Genomic DNA, 21,191 nt, shown 5'->3' with positions numbered 1-21,191 from the left:
TTTTTTCTTCTTTTTAAGTTTCCTTGTGGATTTCATTATTTATTTCTGAGTTCTAAAACTTTTAAAGAGTTTCTTAGATTATCAATTATAGGAAATCAATAGGATCTTGAAATCTATGATTTTCACAAATAATAAATAAATAATGTGTATCTTTCTCCACATGGAAGCTTCTCTCCGATTTATTTTGATTTTCTTGAAAGAGGAGAAACTAGATTTCACATTTTTTTATTATTCTTTCTACTTTTCTATGTTTGTGATGACGATAGATTAAAGAGAATACTTTTATGTCAAGAAGGGAATCTTATTTCACGTTAATGGGTATTAATTTTCTTTTATAATCACTACTCCCATCAAGTAGTGGTTATCTCTAGAATTTTTTATTTATTTAATTTAATTATAATTTAATCTTTAATTATTAATTATTTATTTATTAGTTTCTACATAAGTCACATGTCTCTCACATTAGACATTAATTTTAACATTCTTTCACTTGACTCATGTGACATTATTAAACATTATGAATTAAATAAATAAATAGATTAAACTAACATAATGCGCATTAAAATGATTAAATCATTCTATACATTGGGAACATCATAATTTCATAATTAAGAATAAGAATCAACTCAAGTCATGAGTGTTGTACATCACTTAATCAACATAGTTTCTTTCGTGAATTACAAATCAGTCTTCTCTTTAATATGATCATTAGTTAGGAGTACATAATTGGTTCAACGTAATGTTTTTATTCAAGATAAAATTTGTTAACATTACTCTAATACAAATATGCATGCAAACATAGAGAACATGTAATAAAAAAACATATCATAAATGAACTCAAAGTGTGATTAAAATGCATAAGGTAAATTACACAGCAAAAATACTTGTCGTTCTTACAAAAATACTGTTGCAGAGTTATCACATATTTTTTGTGGCCTAACAATATTGTCGATAATTCCAAGTCCTGAAATAAAGTTCCGTAGCCAATTAGCCTGAATTGTAGCCTCAAAACATGTTACAAATTCAGCTTTCATGGTAGATGCAACAACAACTGATGCATACAGAATTACTTCCATTTTTTTCATTCCATATCATTTATAGGACATTGTGCGAGATTAAATTTGTCTCCTTTCTAAATTAGAACAGGTGATGCTGAAGACCTTTCCATCCTGAATCTCTCTAATACTTTATTGATATATGCTTTCTGAGATAAGCCTAATAATCCTTGTGATCTATTACAGAATATATCTACCCCTATCACATAGCTTACCTCACTCATATCTTTCACTTCAAATTTGCTAGAGAGAAACTTCTTAGTTTCATGAACAAGACCAAGTTCATTAATTGCAAGCAAGATATCATCAACATACATAATTGAAAAAATAACCTTACTCCCACTGACCTTCAAATATATATACTGATCATATGTATTTTCCTTAAATCTAAAAGAAGCAATGGTATCCTTAAACCTAAATACCATTAGCAAGAAGCTTGCTTTAAAACTGTATATTGATTTCTTTAATTTGCACACCATGTGTTCATTTCCTTCAATTGAAAACTCTATTGGTTGGTCCATATAAACATTCTCCTCTAAATCTCCATTAAAAAAAGAAAGTTTTCACATTCATCTGATGTACCTCTAAGTCATAATGAGCTATTAATGTCATGATAATCCTGAAAGAATCCTTTCGTGAGACTGCTGGAAATGTCTCTTTATAATCAATGTTATCTTTCTGAGTAAATCCCTTAGCAACAAGTATAGCCTTGTAACATTCAAGGTTGCCATGAGAGTCGCGCTTAGTCTTGAAGACCCACTTACAACCAACTCTCTTACAACCCTTTAACAATTCTACAAGGTCCCAAACACTATTATGTTCCATGGAATTTATCTCTTCTTTCATGGCATTTTAACCACTTCTCATAATTATCACAACTTACAGCTTGTGAAAAGGAAACCGGATCATTATCATTAATACTTAAGTCTGTTTCTGTTTCATGTAGGTATTTCACATAGTCATTTGAAATAGTTGGTCTCCTTTCTCTTTGAGACCTCCTTAATGCTACTTCTTGTGGTTCTTGTACAATAGGTTCATTATGTATCATGGGTTCATTATTGTGGTGCTCCTCTTCATTAATTTTGTAACAACAACTGAAAGAACAATCACCTTACTGCTAGAGGCATAAGCTAAAGGGATTTGCACTCCAACTTCTTTAATTTTCACTTCTCGTGGAACTGTACTCCCACTGATTTCACCATTTTCAATGAACCTTGCATTTCCAATTTTGACAATTCTCATACTATGATTAAGACAATAAAACATATATCCCTTTGAATTTTCTGAATAACTAATGAAATATCCACTGATTGTTCTTGCATCCTATTTTCTTTCTTGCGGATTATGAATCCTTATTTCTGTCTGGCAACCCCAAACATGCAGGTGCCTTATACTAGGTGTCATATTCGTCCACATTTCAAAATGTGTTTTTGGAACTATGTTACTAGGGACCCTATTCAATAAATACATGACAGTTTTCAGGCATACATCTACAAAGATACGAGTAAAGTTGAATTGATTAACATACTTCTAACCATATCGATTAAAGTTTTATTACGCCTTTCTGATACACCATTTTGTTGCCAGACATTGTGTATTGTGCACAAATGTCACGTTTCTGAAGAAGCTTATCAAATAGACCTGGGTGTTGCCCAGTTTCATCTTATCTTCCGTAATACTCACCACCTCTATCAGATCTAATAATTTTCACCTTTCTATCTAATTGTTTTTCTACTTCATTCAAGCAAATTTCTAAGACATCTACTACCTAAGATTTCTCATGCAGTAAGTAGAAATAACCGTAACGTGAATAGTCATAAATAAAGGTGATAAAGTATCTTTCATTTCAAAAAGAATTAACATCAAAAGGTCCACAAATATCAGTATGCAAAATTTCAAGAAATTAACTGCTTCTTGTAGCTCCTTTCTTTGTATGGTTTGTTTGTTTTCCCTTAATACAATCCACACAAATATTTAGATTCGTAAAATCTAGATCAAGAAGAATTTCATTCTTTATTAATCTTTCCATCATTTCTCTAGAAATGTGACCTAAACGTTTATGTCACAAGAAAGCAGATCGTTCATTCACTAAATTACGTTTAGTGCTAACATTACGATGCAAAGTTAAAATGATTTTACCATACAAACCATCTAATTTCAATTTATATAAACCATCACAAAGAACACCAGTACCAATGAGATGATTATGCTTATATAAACGGAAACATTAATTACCAAAATTAAAAGAGTATCCAGTCACATCAAGTTTAGATAATGAAACTAAATTCCTAGATAAACTAGGTATATAAAAAGTTTTCAGTAAATCTAAATTATGTCTAGTATCGAGTTTTAAACGATAAGTCCCGAGTGCTTCCAATGGAGCTTTCACTCTAGTTTACCTTAATTTTCTTGAAAGAGAAGAAAAATAAGATTTCACTCCCTTAACTATTTTTTATATCTCTCTTATACCTATCACATGAGACATTGATTCTAATGTAACATGAGTAAGTGCCTAATGATTATGGTCCATGAAAAAATTATGTTCTGAATTTTGCTCAAATAGGTGTGTTTTTAATGTATCATCTTCGTACAAGCATATACGTATAATCAGCCATAGATTTTTTAAATGCTGTGCTAGTTTTGGGCCATCGTTAATCTGTCACTAATATTATTATTACGTATCAAATATTATTTTCACAAATCGACTTGTGCCTAAATTATTGATGTGGCTGCATGAGTTTTGATTGTTTTTTATTGCGATGCAACCGCATCAATACTTTATGTAAAAATTCTCCGCATTATGGCTTCCGCAAGCAACACCGTTAGCAGTGTTTTTTCTGGCATAATAATGCAATTAACATATATGTAAATATTTGCTATTAATAACAAAAGAAATGACCATATTAAGAAGTTAGCATGCTTGTTGTGCCCACTTTTTCTCACTTTGTGGTTCTCGCGTTTTTAACAAAATAAAATCGCGAGAACAGTATTCATTTTCTTCTAGAACTTTTTTTCTTATTAGGGAGTGGCGAGAAACCCACTGCTTGCGACATTTACGTGGGAAAGGTATTCTCATAAGTCATAGAAACATCTATTACGACGAGATATAGAGTTCTTAAATTACACAAATAGATATAATCCTGAGTTTGACATTTTGTGTACAACTAAGAAATCTGACAGTTAAATAAATAATGACACTTCTTAAGTATGTTGAAAGAGGATATGTTTATTTTGGTGACTTCTGTCTTGATGTTAATTTTCCGTTATTTTGATCAAACTTTTGCCATATTCGGTAAGTTATTTCGGTTACATTTTAATCTAACTATTCGGTAAATCAGTTTTTTGAAGTGGTTTTTAATATTTTTTAATAGGTTTTAATATTTGTTGAAATATTACTTAAAATAGTGTTTTTTAAAATGTTAATTTTTAATTTTTTATATTTTATTCTCTTTTTATCCTTAAAATCTTTATTCAATTTCTTTATTATCCTTTTTAAATATCATTTTATGTTTTTTAGTTATTTCAATAATTAATTTAATCAAATACTTATGATTTAATAAAATAACTTAAAAACTTTTAACTATGAGTTAATTTTCTAAATTTTAATTGGTTTTTGAGTTAATTTTATCGGATATAACTTTTGTTGAAAATGCTCTTGGTGGCAAGAAAGATAACTTGTCAAGAAAAATCAAATTCCGTTATGTACATAAAATAAACATAAATTTTGGCCTAAAAAAATAAGAAAAAGCAATTTCCTTATGTACATAAAATATTGAATTGTTAATAACAGAGAAAAACTTAGTTTTGGGATACATAACTTGTTCGGTATTAATTTAATATCTCGCATATAGTAAATTTACCATGGAAGTTCCAATGGCAATAATCATCGAAATAGAAAAAAATATTGAATTAATAGAAAAAAGAAATTACAATTTACTAGGTAAGTTGTGATTTAGATATGAGAAATATTTTTTTTTTAACACTATCCTACTTTCTTCTTGACATTCTCTAGTACTTTTTAAACAAATAGAAAAAAAAAATCAATTTTGAGATTGGTTAAGTTCGAAATCATGGATTTACTTTGTGCATACAGAAAAATAATTCAAAGAATATGAATGCATAACTAAAAGTGCACTATAAACCCACCGGTTTACGGACGACTAATTATTTCTCTGTAAACGTGCCGTCGATAAATTTTATCGACCGTCTTAAAAAAAGTCTTCGATAATACAGAGAACTAAGGCTAGTGTAATTGGAGGATAAAATAGAGGGTTTAATCATCATTTATTTGACTCTCAATAACATCTAGAAAAAAAAAGTTGGTAATTGATGAGTAAAAATAGGCATGAAAAAGAATATGCAAACAATTACACTGGCCTATATAGCGGATTTTTTGGGCATTGCTTTGTGCATTCAGTACAATTGCTGGTTACCCAGCAGAATAATATAATTTCAATTTTGCTCTTTCATAAAGTTGATATGGATTGTCCAATTTGTAGGCTTATGAAAAATGATTATTCTCAAATTTTTAAAAAAATATGTTTTAAGAATTAATTTAAAATTAATGGTTCATGCAAAAATTAAATCTGTAATTTTTATGTCATTAGCATGATATTTTAATTAATTGAGTTAATATGTTAATTATATTATAAAATAATTAATATCATTATATATAACACTAAAATTTTTAATATATATTTAATGCACTTGTAAATTTAGATAATAAATTTTATGATAATTAATTTTAATCTAATAATTAATTTGTTTCCCTATGAGCTGTAATTGGAATTGGAATGTTCTACTCGGTGTACCAGCAATTAGCTGGATGCACAAAGCAATGGCTAGATTTTTTATTGTTGACTAAACCCACTAAAATATAGACCGTTTTTTCATTGATAATACAATGATTTTCTCCGCTATAAGAAATTCATTCCAATACAAAGGGTTTAAACTTCGGTAAAATGTATTTTCTCAATTATTTTTTTTTTTACAAAATTATCAATACCGGGATATATTCATTAATTCCAAACACAAATAATTTTAAAAAAAATACTATTTAGACATAAAATTAATCCATAACAAAATATTTCATTCCCATATAACCATGAGTCACAACACTTTATAATAGAGCTACTGAGTCATAATAAAAATTCATATAAATGCTACTAAGTCATATGAAAAATCATAGAAGTGTTACTATGAAATATAAAAAAAATCATATAAGTATGGTACTAAGGCATAATGCAAAAAATCATATAAGGGTCATGTCTCAAATCACTAATTATATATTCATCATCATTATCAAAGTATTTTTCATAGTCTGGTTTGCGGTGATGACTAGATTAAATATGCTTGGTGAGATCACTCACAATTGTAAGTTTTCTAATAGTGTTAAGCATCTTCTCACGTGTCTTTTGATTTTGTTCTTGTTTTTCTTGCATTTGTAGCTCAGTTTTTTGAGATATTTTATTTGTGTGGTAACTAAGTTATGATGGAGTGATTTGCTTTTAGGTTTTAGGTTTGTTAATTACAATGGGTTTTATCCATTTTAATCCCTTATTTTAATTACAAAAGGCTAAGTCCAGTATTTTTGTTTTAAAATAGTGGATTAATTAATTTTTAAAAATTAAAAAATCAATTACCGTAGGTTTAATTCACTATAACTTTTATCATATTAATGTCTGAAAAGACATAACAACTTTGGCACCCAAAAAAAATAAATTTGTATTTCTTAAATGACAAAATAAAGACGGCAAAACTCATTGTAATATATTAATATGGATAGATCCACAGTACTTCATTGTTACTACCGATGAAAAAGCTGTCTATAATTAACCGACGGATAAATTTATTGGAATTTATTTATATTACCATTTACCAACAAACTTGTAATAGGAAAAAAATACTTGTAGTGGTTAAATAGTATTTTAACCTATGCATTATATATAATAAAAGTTTATTTGATACAACTAAAATTTATAATTTTTAATAAATAGATATGTTTAAATGTATAAATTACATTATAATTAAAATCTATAATAAATATTTGTTTTTAATATATAAATTATATTTTAAATTTATGATGAATAATTTGTATATATATATATATATATTGTAATTTTTAATTATTGATATATTTTTAAAAAAATTTCAAATTGCAGAGGATAAGATAAATAACACTTAAATTACATGCAATAACAAAATAGATGTCAGTTTATGTCGCATACAACTCACATACTTTCATTCTTAGGGTCCTACACATTGTATGTCTCACGTTTTTTATGACTGACCTACAATCTCTATTGAGTTAACGAACCTTAGTTAGGTACAATTAGATGATTTTCACCTTAACAAAGATATTAAGCACAGAAAGTTGGAATACCAAAATTGAGTTGAACCGGACATGTCAACCTATGTAACCTGTCATTTGCCAAAATAGGTTGGATAATTTAACCCTTCAATCTGCTTATTATGTATGGGGGGATTTGGATCGTACTTTTTTATTTTTTGAGAAGAAAGTTCAATAAATTTGAGCTATTTATGATACACGAAATTTGATCTTGGGTAGCAGCAAATATCATTTCTTATGCTCCATGAAATTGCCATCCCACCACATTGGAGGCACAACAAAAATTCTACCACTGGAGGCTGCTAAAAGAGTAAAAGATAAATATGCAAGAAAAAAAATATGATGAAATATTCTTTGTTGTATTGAATATCCTAACGAGGGCAATGTATATACAAGGTGAAATCCTTTTGGATAAACACCAACAAGGACAACAAAAAGACAAATAAAAAAAATACAGTTAATGTATTCTAGAACTTACTAATATTTACAACAAACATAACAAAAGAAAATGAATCAGGAATGTGCAGAAGAATGAGGAACAGATTGGACGAAGAAGGTATTGGGCTTCTTTTGTTTTACCCCCCACAAGCTGGAGGTGTGTGAATGTCATGCAACTTCAGCTTGGATAAATTGATAGTAAATAGGCGAGGAGAAAGAGCTTTTGTAAACATGTCAACAAGCTGGTTGGAGGAAGAAACATGTAGCAATCTCATGAGACCTGTTTGGGCTTTCTCGCGGACAAGATGACAATCAATTTCCAAATGCTTGGTACGCTCATGAAAGACCAGATTAACAGCAATATGAAGCGCGCTTTGATTATCACAATAGAGGATAGGTTGCTTCAAACAGGAAATCTGAAGATCAGAGAGTAAATAAATGAGCCATTGTAACTCACAGGTAGTGGAAGCATGTGCCCAATATTCAGCTTCAAAAGAAGATATGGATACTGTATGTTGTTTCTTGGTTTTCCAAGAGACCAAAGAACTGCCAATGAAAAGGCAATATCCCGTAATAGATTGATGAGAATCAGTGCAGGTAGCCCAATCTGCGTCACTAAAACCCAGAATATGAACTAGAGAATCACGCCTAAAAAGGAGGCCTTTGCTGGGACAACCTTTAAGATATTTAAGAACACACATCGCAGCCTGGAAGTGAATTTGGGTTGGGTTGGCCATAAATGGACTTAATTGTTGGACTCAAAAAGAAATGTCTGGACGAGTGCTTGTGAGGTATAATAAACGACCAATCAGACGTCTGTAGGAAAGAGGATCAGGCATTGCAACACTTGAATCTTGATGAAGACAAAGTGAGGAATCCATTGGAGTAGTAGATGGCTTGCACCCTAACATACCGGATTCGGATAACAAATCTAAGCAATACTTCTGTTGGAAAATAGAAATCCCAGCATTTGATATGCTGACTTCCAGACCCAAGAAATACTTAAGAGGCCCTAAATCCTTAATGTGAAAATTAGAGTTCAGGGCCTGCTTAATAGTATGAATTTCATGCAAACAATTACCAGCCAAGACTATATCATCAACATACACTACTAGGGCTATAAAATCAGTTTCGTTGCTTTTGGTAAAAAGACTGTGATCTGCCTGGGCCTACTGATATCCACACTGCAGAAGAAGTAGAGAGAGTTTCTCATACCAACAACGACTAGCCTGCTTTAGCCCATATAAAGATTTTTGAAGTTTACAACAATGTGAACTTGAATAGCCACGAATGCCAAGAGGGATAGTCATGTAAACATCTTTTGTTAAATCCTCGTGTAAGAAAGCATTGTTAATATCTAGCTGCTCCAAATGCCATCGATTGACTGAAGCTAAAGCCAATACAATATGAATTGTAGTCATCTTGGCCACAGGGGAGAAGGTCTCCATGTAATTATCAATACCCTAAATTTGAGAAAACCCTTTTGCAACAAGCCAAACCTTGTAGCGTTCAATACTACCATCAGCTCTGCGCTTGATCTTGTAAACCCATTTGCATCCAATGGGTTTAACATTAGAAAGAGTCACAACAATGTACCAAGTCCGATTTAAATTCAGAGCACCAATTTCAGTTTTCATTGCCTCAATCCAATAGATATTTTGAACAACCTCTTTGTAAGTGGAAGGTTCAATCTCAGAGAAAAGGGACATGACAAATTTATGATCAGAAGAAGGTAACTAAGAATAAGAGATTACTTGTTGAATGGGATGAACACACTTGGAAGATGGTTGTTCTGACGAAGTACTGATGGTGTTGCAAACGAAGTCACGAAGAGGAGTGGATGGCTGAGGGATTTGAGTTGAATGTCATGGTGGAGGAATGAATGGAGTGGAGGAACATATTGGGATATGATTGCTGGTCGTGGAGGAACTGGGCGAGGTGGGATGTGTATTGGGTGATGATGTGTTAGATGAGGATGGTGTGGTTGGTGCTGGAGGATTGAAATGCGAGGTGGGAGGATTAGGTAAAATATCTAGAGAAATTGGGTCCATATGAGGGTAAACTATTTGGGAAAAAGGTGTGGATGGTGTTGCAGGAACATGTGAGGTGATGTTAGGAGAGAGGGAATTGGGCTTCTTGAAAGGCAAGATGGTTTCATGAAAGATGACATTTCTTGATAGGAAAATTTCTCTAGAGTCTATATCCAAGATAATAAACCCCTTTGTTCCATTCTGAAAGCCCAGGAAAATACCACGTCTAGATGTGGGTCAAATTTTTTGCAAGGATGATGGGTGGAGGCATAACAAAGGGATCCAAAAACCTTAATAATGGAAAAATAAGGTTTTTGATTGAATATTAATTCAAAGGGTGTTTTATTTTTTATAACGGGTGAGGGTACCCGATTTATGAGAAAGACAACATGTTTAATGGCATAGGACCAAAAATTATATGGAATTTCTTATTGGAACATAAGAGCACGGGCAACATTAAGAATATGTTGGTGTTTACGTTCAACTCTACCATTTTGTTAAGGTGTGTAAGGACAACTTGTTTGGTGAATAATACCTTTGGAGGCGTAAAAATTCTTTAAAGAAAATTCGGGACCATTGTCAGAACGAAGAATTTTTACTTTGGAGTCAAATTGTGTTTCAACTAAGGCAATGAAATTTTGAACATTAATTTGAACTTCCGCTTTTGTTTTTAATAGAACAACCCAGGTAAATCGACTAAAATTGTCAACAATTGTAAGAAAATACTTGTGGCCATGAATGGAAACTTTAGAGAATGGGCCCCAAATATCCATGTGAATGAAATCAAATATTTTTGAAGCTCTACTACCACTAATAGAATAGTACAAATTCTTTTGTTTAGCTAAGTGACAAACATCACATGATTCATTACTATAATTTGAAATAAAAGGGAATTGCTCATGTAAAACATTGAGTCTTTTGTCTGACAAGTGTCCCAAACAAAAATGCCAAAGGTTGTTGTTGTTGATGGTAGAAAGGGAAATGTGGTTGATAGAAGAGAGATGAGGAGTGAGGCTAGAATTTTCTTGAGTGACTAGTTGATAGAGACGTTGTTGTAACTTAGCCAAACCAACCATCTTCATTGTGCTCACCTCTTGTATTTGGCATATTTATGATTGTGACTTGAAAGAAATTTTGAAATGGAAAAAAGATTGAATCTAAAATCTGGGACATAAAGCACATTGTAAATAATGAAATCTGGAGCAAAATGGACAGTGCCAGAATAATGTGAAGTGACTATAGCTCTCCATTGGGTAAATGAATACTGATGGGTTCTATTTTGGAAAAGACTTGAAATTGTTTTAGAGAGAAACCAATATGGTCAGTGGCTCCTAAATCGACAATCCAGGAGGAAGAATTATTTAATGAATTTAAAGAGAAGACATGGGAAGTTTGTGATGTGACATTAGGAAAAATAAAAGACATGTTACCATTGGGCCCAAAAAAATTGCTTGGGCCTTGCTGGATGGGGTTAGCCCGAGTGGGAGGCTGAGAATCATTATTGTTGGTAGTACCCAATGCTTGTTGTAGTAGAGATAATAAATGATGATATTGGGCTTGAGTAAAATTCAGAGTTGATCCATGTTATTGTGGCAGAGAGATCTAATCATTAGTGGTGATGGTGTAGTTAACAGAGGAAGAACCGGAAGAAGAACCATTGTTAGGATTATGAAAACACGGGCAACCTGGGTATCATGGGTGCCTGAGAGGATAGCCATACTTGCTATAGCAAACGTTAACAGTATGTCCTATTCTTCTACAATACACACACACACCTTCGTAGATTTGGGTTGCTAAACTCGGCCACCACCGTGAGTTTTCCCAATGGATGAATGTGTGTCAGTGGAGTTAACTAAAAAAGAAACCTTGGAATCAATATTATTTTCAAATTCATTTGGTGCATCAAGAGGTGAAGCAGCAACAACATGTTGTCGTTCATTCTGAATGACCATAGAGAAGACCCTGTTAACAGAGGGCAAAGGATCCATTAGCAAGATTTGAGACCGAACAACATGAAATCTGTCATTGAGGCCCTTGAGAAAATGGATGATAAAATCCTATTGATGGTAGACACGAGCTTGACAATTACAAGGTGTGAGGGGACGAAAATTGTCAAGCTCTTCCTAAGTGGCTTTCAAATTGGTGAAGAAATCAGTGATGGTGAGCGAGCCTTGCTTCAGCACATAAATCTCCTCCTGGAGCTCTGCAATACACATAAGATCGCTTTGAGAAAAGTGTTTTCACAGATCATTCCAAACACCAATAGCCCGGTCCAGATAAATAATACTTTGCATAATCGAAGGTGAAATAGAATTTATGAGCCAAGACATTAATAAGGTGTTGCAACGCTCCCATGAAGAATATGTGGGATCATCAGGAGTGCGAATAGGGATAACACTAGTAAGGAACCCGATTTTTTTTTTAGAGGCGAGTGCCATGCAAAATGAACAAGACCAAGAATGGTAGTTACCACCAGAAAGGACAAGTGAGACTAAAATAGAGGAAGGGTTCTCATTAAGGTGTATGTAGAGAGGACTACAGGGATTTTGGCTAGGATCATTAAAAGGATTAAAAGGAGGTGGGTTTGAGACGTGGTCACTGTGAGGGGACTGTGATTCAAGGCTGTCTGCCATGGTACCAGGAAAGGAATATCAGCAGAGCTCTATGTGGGAGCTCTGATACCATAAAAGAGTAAAAGATAAATATGCAGGACAAAAAATATGATGAGTAAGCGAGCCGACTTGCCCCACGTAAGCCCACATTGGTAGCGGATCGAGCTAGCCTACCCTGCACTCTTACACGAACTTAATACATTGGTCTTGTTAAACCTTTTGGCCTCAATAATCTTAAGAAGGGGTGAATTAATTTTCCATTAACAAAATTTTAACCCCCTTCTAAAAGAGATAGGCTCAGAATGCAGAAGAAGTAACAATCAATTTAATAATGTTCTTTAAACATGCAAGACACAATTGATTGCAACAAATAAATAAGATAAGGGAAGAGAGAATGCAAACACAGTTTTATACATGTTCGACAAATTCCGTGCCTACGTCCAGTACTCAAGCAACCCACTTGAGATTTCCACTATCTTTTTAAAATCCTTTACAAAGTTTGAACCACACAGGGACCCTCGATCCCTTAATCAATCTCTTTGAGTAAGAATCCTTACAACTCAAGAGACCCTCGATCCCTTGTGTTCAAGAATCCTTACAACTCAAGAGATCCTCGATCCCTTAATCAATCTCTTTGAGTAAGAAGAATGAAAGAAAAATTCTTTCTTCAAGAGAAGAATATTACAATGAAGATCCATGGATGAACTCTTAATGGATATGCAAATGTTTGCCCAAGAGTTCTTGAGAGAGGATTTGACAATGAAGTTCTCTTAAATCTCTCTCATTTTCTTTTGAGAGGATAAAACATTTTGGACTAGCAAAACTCTCTCTCCAAAATCGTGCCCAAGTCACCTATTTATAGGCCTTTGATGGCCATTCACAAATCCAATGAAAAGATGTGACTATTGGCAGATTTTCTGAAAATTCTCCACTGGTAATCGATTACACATTTATAATTTGAAGGCTCATGACTTTTGAATTTGAATTTCAGAAGTTTCGTTGCTGGTAATCGATTACAGACATATGGTAATTGATTACATATTGAAAATTCAAATTCAAAACCCTTTTCAACAGCTATTTCTCAACCCTGTCTTCTGGTAATCGATTACACTGCTTGGTAATCGATTACTAGAGCCTTGCATGTCTTGAAAACACTTTGTTTTAAGGCAAGACTTGATCTTGAGTTAATCTTGAAGCAAGACTTTGTTTGTTGAAGCAATCTTGTATTAGTCTTGAAATCATACTTATCCTTTGAAGCAACTTTGTTTGATTCGTCTTTTGGCATCATCAAAATTCATGTATTCATACATTCACATTCTCCCCCTTTTTGATGATGACAATCATTATCCAAGGCTTGATCTTTTTGATATCATCAAAATCTTCATGATTTACAGGTCTGTCCCCGCCCTGCGAGCCAAAAGGGCTAGTTCGCGTGCCTACTTTTTTAAAAAATACTTCAATTTCAAAATAAATATATTTATTCCTCTTAAAAAAAGTCAATTACACTTAATTATATATTTTTAAAAAAAGTCTTGGTAACTCTGTAATGAATACTCAATTACAAAAGTTTTAACACAATCAAATAAATTTTTAACATAAATAAAAAGAAATTTTAGATTGGGCTTTTAGGATTAATTGGATTTGGGTTGACCTTGGTTAGTGGTTGTGGGTTTGTGGACCAACCCACGGACCTCGTGGTCCAAACTCACACAGCCCGCAAATTATGCGGGACGGACCCAAAATCCTGCATAGCCTTGGATTTTTTAAAATATTTGGTCTATGGCCCGTGTAGGCCACAGACCCTGCGGTCCGATCCATGGGTCTGAGCCTGTTTACCCATCCTTTGTTAAAATCAGCTACTCAAATAGTGAATTTTGAAATATAGGGGACTGGGATAGTGAATTAAAAAAATAGGAGGACCGATTTGGTGAAATAAGCAAAATAGGGGGACAAATTTTACAATTAAGCATGAAATTAAAGTAAATTTGGGATTTTAGTGAATGCATAAGTTACACATTGCATCTTATTGGGCCTTGCTTAGTGCACATGTTGTGCTAAAGTCAAATTAGGTCTTCATCATTGCATAAATTTTACTTACACCATATTGAATCTTAATGAATCATTAGTGTTACACTTATACCTTATATTTCAAAATACTTAATTTTACAAATTTTGATTATCATATATTTTCATGATATAAAGGGTATTTATTTATTATAATTTTCAAATAATAATATAAAATAAATAATTATTTTGTACTCAACACAAATTAAAAGACTAATGATAAGAATGAATTATTTATCTTAATAAAATAATTTTATTATTTTGTTAATTTTATTAAAAATTATCATTGTATATTTAAAATATTTTATATTTATTATGATTTATAAAATATTGTAAATATTGGTTTGTTAATTTAAAAATATTACTAATATATTAATTTCAATAACTTTCAAGTATAAAATATATTTAAGTATATTATATGTTTATTATGATTTATAAAAAAATTAAAAATTTAGTTTCTTAACTTCTTTAGGAAAATATATTTCGTCGCTAATTCGGTCGCTAACAGCAAAGTATTTAACATCGTCATGACATATTCGGTCACTACATCGGCCTCTAAGTTACTTTTCTGTTTCGATAGGTAGCAATCGATGTATTCTGCGACCTTTCATTTCAGTCCCTTTCGACGCTCAGAATGATGTAGCGACTGAATCTACTTGGTCGCTAAATTACTTTTGTGTTTTGATATATAGCAATCTAAGTAGGACTGGTGTATTCCGCGACCCTTCATTTCGGTCCCTGATTCAAGTTAACCACCATGACCAAATTCAATCACAAATTTGGTCGCATGATGGCCATAAACTTTGGTCGTTATTTCGGTCGCTAACAGAAATTGAATGTTTTTTATCTATAAATTACATTTTTCTAGTAGTGAAAGGTTTAGATTAGTGCATATTGATATCTCCTTCACAATACCAATTGACAAGACAATATAAAATAAAAGTCTAAATCTCAACTTTTTTAATATTTGACTATATGCATAAGAACAACTTATGTTGTTCCAAACGAGTGTGTCTTTAGATACGGTGTGCATATCAAAGAGATATCTTGATCTTAATACTTATCTAATGTCATTCCTATTTACAATATTTGAAAAAAAAAATATTTTAATAGATACTCAATCTTAAATAATTTCAAGTGCTCTTAAACTTAACCCATATTTAATTAATTAAATTTTACTTAGAAATTTCATCAACTTATTACGTTTTCATATTAATTCAGTACACTTTTTTATGGTATTGAACTTGGTACATTCAGAATAACATTTACCTCTAAAAAAACACTTATTTACACTAAATGTATTAGGAGTATAAGCGAATTGCACCTGATTGATTCGTGAACTCGTTCAACCCAATTTAATTATATTTTTGTGGGTTGAGTTAAATTGGAATTTTCTTAGTATACTCAATTAGCATTAATTGGGTTGGATAACAGATTCACAAGTTTCAATCTTGGTCAAATCCCCAACCGACTACATAATAAATATATAATAAAAAAATAATATCTATTTAATTTTTTCTCTATCTATATGAAAGATTGTGAGTAATGAAAAAAAAATAATGAACCTAAATTCCTACCCTCATTCACTTGCCGGAAAAAACAATTTATTTTGATTTTGGAGATTCACTCAATCTAATAATTATAAGTTGTAAAATAATTTTAATAATTTTATACTAATTCTGAGTTTTAAAATATTGATGCAATGAATACTAACTACTAGCTTATAAGAATTAAGAAGCAGTAAAACAATATTGAATGATTGATTTTGAGGGTTTTTTTTTTTTTTTTTTTGCTAAAACTTAAAGAGGTTGTAATATTTTTTTTTAATTATTCAACCATATACCTAACACAAACCAATTCAATCAAGGGAGGGTCGGATTGAATTGAATTGGATTGAGTTAAAAAATAAAAATAAAAGATAAACTTAACTCAATCCAATCCACTTAAATTTAATTAGATTGAATTAAAAATTAAACTAAATTCAACTAGTTGAGATCACTTTTACCTCTAAAATGTAAAGCATGTTTGGTTCTGGGATAATAGATGTGCGCCCCAGAACTAGAAGTAATATTACATATAGCTTCTGCATCACTTTTTTGCTTGCTAACGTGATTTAGTTAATTAAGTGGGTAACTGAGTATCTTACGCACAACCAAACAACGGTTTAACAAACCAAATGTTTGTAAAAAAAATAAAAATGCCTAGCTTCACTCTTCGGAAATATAGTAAAAAAGAACTTACAACCAATATTTTGATCATCAAATCAATAAAGGAGAAGGGCTCCCTATTTTCGAACCATGCAATAGAGTAATTAGTTTTTTTCTCTTAAATGAGAGTTACACTTTGACCAAAATAAATGATATGTTACGTTTTCGTTTAATTCATAATGCACTCAAACACATTCAAACCTTTTTTTTTTTTTTTCATTTTTACCATGGGTACTACAAGCTTGTCGCTCCCCTTTTTGGGGCATTTTTTGCCACAAACTAGTTGCTTACAATTGTTACCTTTGCATTAGTAAAACCAATCGCATGCTAATATGTAAAATGTAAAATATAATAAAAGTAAAGAATTAAATATGTACTAATGGTTAGTCAATTTCTCATCTCATTTGTGTTGACTTGTGGCATTTAACGATTATTTTCTTCTCTTATTGACGGACATACACTCACTACATGAATTCTAATTCTACTTGCTTAGGAAGGTAACTTTGACTATAATAATGGTTTAAGTAAATAATATATAACGGAAAAATTATAAATGTTGTCTTTATTAAAGGGTGACAGTTACCAACGTAGTTAATTATCAAAATGAAATATAAATAAGAAAATAATGTTAGATCACTAGGGTTAAACCTTTGTTCAAGATGTGAATCAATACTTGCCATTGATCCTTGAAATCAATTAGCCCTCTAGCTAATCCATTCTATCTCTCTTCTATTAAGGGATACAAACTAGGTATTTGAAGACACAATTGCTCCTTCTTTTTCTTCTATTCTCTGTCCATGGATCTTGAGACAATGTTCAAAGAAACCTATGTCTCACAGCCAACGCATTTACAAGAAAGCTGCTTGCAACCTAGCTTGAAAGATGTGCTTCTTTCATCTTATGGATTCTTTAAAGATTTTCACCATATTGATCAGTTTCATCACGTGAATATCTCCTCATCCAATACAATCCAAACTCCAAATTTTGATGCTTTTGACAATTTCACAAATACAGGTTCATCACCTGATTTTGATTTTATGATTGTAAGCCTTTTGTGGAGAATGGTGGTAATGGGCATGCTCATGTTATGGACAATTTCCTATATGGAAATTATAGCTTGAACCTCCCTCAAAGAGTCAAAGGAATCAACTAGATATGATGGTTGCAAATCAAAGATTTTTGCCTTTTAATCCTCAAGAAATCAAGCCCTCCAATTTTGTTGTACCATATGAAGTTTCATGCACATCCCCGGTGTATTATTACAAAAGAGTTGGCGTGAACAAAAATAATAAATCCTACCCAACCACTAGAAGAACATTCAAAGTTCGCAAGAAGTCCAACATAGTAAAGGGGAAGTGGACAATAGACGATGGGTAAATAATAATTAATTTTCATTAATTCTGTTTTTATGGTCATTTTCCAAGGTTTTAAATTATATTGCTGTTATTTCCTCATGATCCTTGATATTACAGAAAAATACAGAAGACTTCAAAAATCTTCACATTGCGACCAAAATTGCGGAGGCAAATTAATTTTTCAAACCTTTTCATTTATACTGTATTCTTTGTTTTTGCACAAACAGGTTTACAATATCCAATTCTATACAACCTCATATTGCGAAGATATTGCCCGGAAGAATTGGAAAACAGCGCAGAGAGAGATGGCATAACCATCTAAGGCCTGACATTAAGGTATGTATATATATATATATATATATACCAATTTATTTATCATGCATGAGTTATTATATTTATACACTCATCAATTTCTCTTCCATGCATCTCACTTCTATCTCATTTTTCTTTTTATCTCTCTTTTCATTTCTCATCACATTTGTCACATCTATCAGTGTAATTTTCTCACTTCTTTTATTTATTTTTCTCTGTATACCTCTCTCTTCTTTTCACCTGTACACTCTATTTTTTGGGATCCTGTTTAGAATTTTACATTACATGCACATACAATATAATATATATGTGTTTTGAATTCTTGGTGTTCCTTTATATATGCAGAAGGACACATGGACTGATGAAGAGGATAAAGTACTAATCGAAGTTCATGATGAAGTAGGAAATAAATGGGCAGAGATTGCTACGAGGTTGCCAGGAAGAACTGAGAACTCAATCAAGAACCATTGGAATGCAACCAAGAGAAGGCAACATTCCAAAAGAAAGTGTCGCTCAAAGTACCTTAGAGGCACTCTTCTGCAAGAGTACATCAAAAGCCTGAACTTAGACAAGAACCCCCCAAGATATTATAGGAGAAAATGTTCTTCTAATTATGGTAGTGCCATCATGAGTGATGACAACAAAATCAGCACAAGCTAAATCACTGCACCAGCTTTGCCCCAGACAGCATTTCAATTCTGTGCTGCCACTGATTTCTTGGCACCAAATTATGATTTTAGAGTGGTCCCGGATTTCTTCTTTGGTGAGAATTTGTTTGAAGAAGGGTGTAACGTTGATTCTCTTCTGGATGGTGTGCCTTGTGCTCCTCTTATGGATAAGAAAGATTTTGAAGAAAAATTGCAATGTGATGATCTTACAATGTGTGTTCCTTTTGTCAATATCGATGAAAATCATATTGAGACAGAGATGCCACTAGAGATGTTGGAGGTTGAACTTAAGAAGGAGCTGGATTTGGTTGAGATGATGTCTCAGATTAATAATGAAATTCTTCATGTATGAGTCCTTGGCATGCATATATGGCTAGTGCCAAAATATAATATGTGCACACTATATGTAGATTTTTATTTGTTTCAAGTAAATAATGTTGAAGAAAATTCAGAGGCATGATGAGGAGATATATATGGAACTTGGACCCTGAGTTTTCATCCATTACATGTTTTAGAAGCACTACAATCAGCAATATATACTGGACAATATGGCTATAATCTAGAAAAGAAGGGCCTATTGTACTAAAAAAGAAAATAAGGGACATGTAACACTAATAATCATCAATAAAAATAATAGTAATACTATACTCAAATTATAGATATTGTTATAAACAATGTTAATTTTCGGTCCTGTTGGATGGGGTATATTTCATGTTTCGAATTGCCAGCGTAATGGGCAAAAGGAAATAAAAAGGCATCTTAATTTCGTGGCTTTTATTTTTCAAATTCTGTAAATCAATATGGTTACATATAAAAAAAAAAACTTAGTAGTGTGATATATTTGCAGTTTTAGATTTCAAATGTTTAAGGAGATATGGTAGGTATCTCTTTTCGTTTTACACCCAGGAACAAGAACTCTAGTGTGTTATAATTTAATTTTCATTTTTATGGGGCAATGTTTGAAATTACTACTTCTAGTATGTTTTATATGAATCTTTAGGGAAATTTTTTTTTATTTCCTTTTATAAAGCCTTTCTAAATTATCTACAATATTTATTTATTTTTTCGAAAAAAATCCTTTAATTGAGAAGTATTAATTAATTTACTGGAAAGAGATTACAAAAATGAAAATCCAATAATATTATGAAAAATTAAGAAAAGTTATGTGGATTGATGACAAATTGAATTTTATTAACTGTTAAACTAACCAAATTTTCGATTCATGTAAAGTAGTTAAAATGAGCCACAAGACTGGAAGTAGTTTTAATTATTCTTTTATTTCTTACGTATTAAATAAATTGATAAATTAAATGAATAATTTGTAATTAAATATGAAAATTCTTAAATTAAATGTATTTAAAAATTTTCTTAATTTTTATCTAAAACCTTAATTTATAATTAATTAGTTTATATTATTTATATTAAAAGATCATGTAAATTTCTTAAAAGTTATGAATCGCACAAATTACTATGACAAAATAACTTTCTTTAGCAAAAATATCCTTATTAAAAGAATTATAATGTTGTTGTAAATTTTTTAAAGCATTTATCAATAGATGAATATATTAATTAATGCAAAATAGTTAATGCTTTATTAATTTTTTAGAATAAAAAAAACTTTTAAATATAAACTATTTTTTAAGGTTAAATTACTCGTTTGGTCCCTATAATTTCACTCTTCATACCTTTTTAATCCTTATAGTTTGAAAGTGATTTTTTTAGTTCTTATAGTTTACATTTTAATTCTTTTTTAGTCTCTATAGTTTAAAAGTGATTTTTTTAGTCTTGATATTTTGTATTTTAATTCTCTTTTAGTCCCTATAATTTGAAATTAATCTTTTTAGTTCCTATAATTTATATTTTAATTATCTTATAGTCGTTACTAAAAAAACATATAAAAATAATTAGCTACAAATTAGTTATAAATTATTAATTATTTTTATTTCAAATTATTTTGTGATAAATTAGTTACGAATTATTTGATAATATTTTTGTAGTTAATTATAATTGATAATATTACTTATATTTTGATGGTAAGGACTAAAAAGAATTAAATATAAAATATAGAGATGACTTGCAAACTATAGAGACTAAAAGGAAT

At 31.2% G+C, this 21,191-nt stretch overlaps 1 pseudogene; it reads left to right on the top strand.

The window, feature by feature from the left end:
* Positions 1-17,552: 17,552 nt before the first annotated feature.
* LOC102665114 (transcription factor MYB98-like) lies at positions 17,553-19,442 on the top strand (annotated as a pseudogene).
* Positions 19,443-21,191: the final 1,749 nt, after the last annotated feature.

This window comes from Glycine max, chromosome 4, assembly GCF_000004515.6.
Source record: "Glycine max cultivar Williams 82 chromosome 4, Glycine_max_v4.0, whole genome shotgun sequence".
NCBI classification, from domain to species: Eukaryota; Viridiplantae; Streptophyta; class Magnoliopsida; order Fabales; family Fabaceae; genus Glycine; species Glycine max.
The sequence above is the reverse complement of the archived record's forward strand: the minus strand, read 5'-3'. Positions and strand labels throughout refer to the sequence as shown.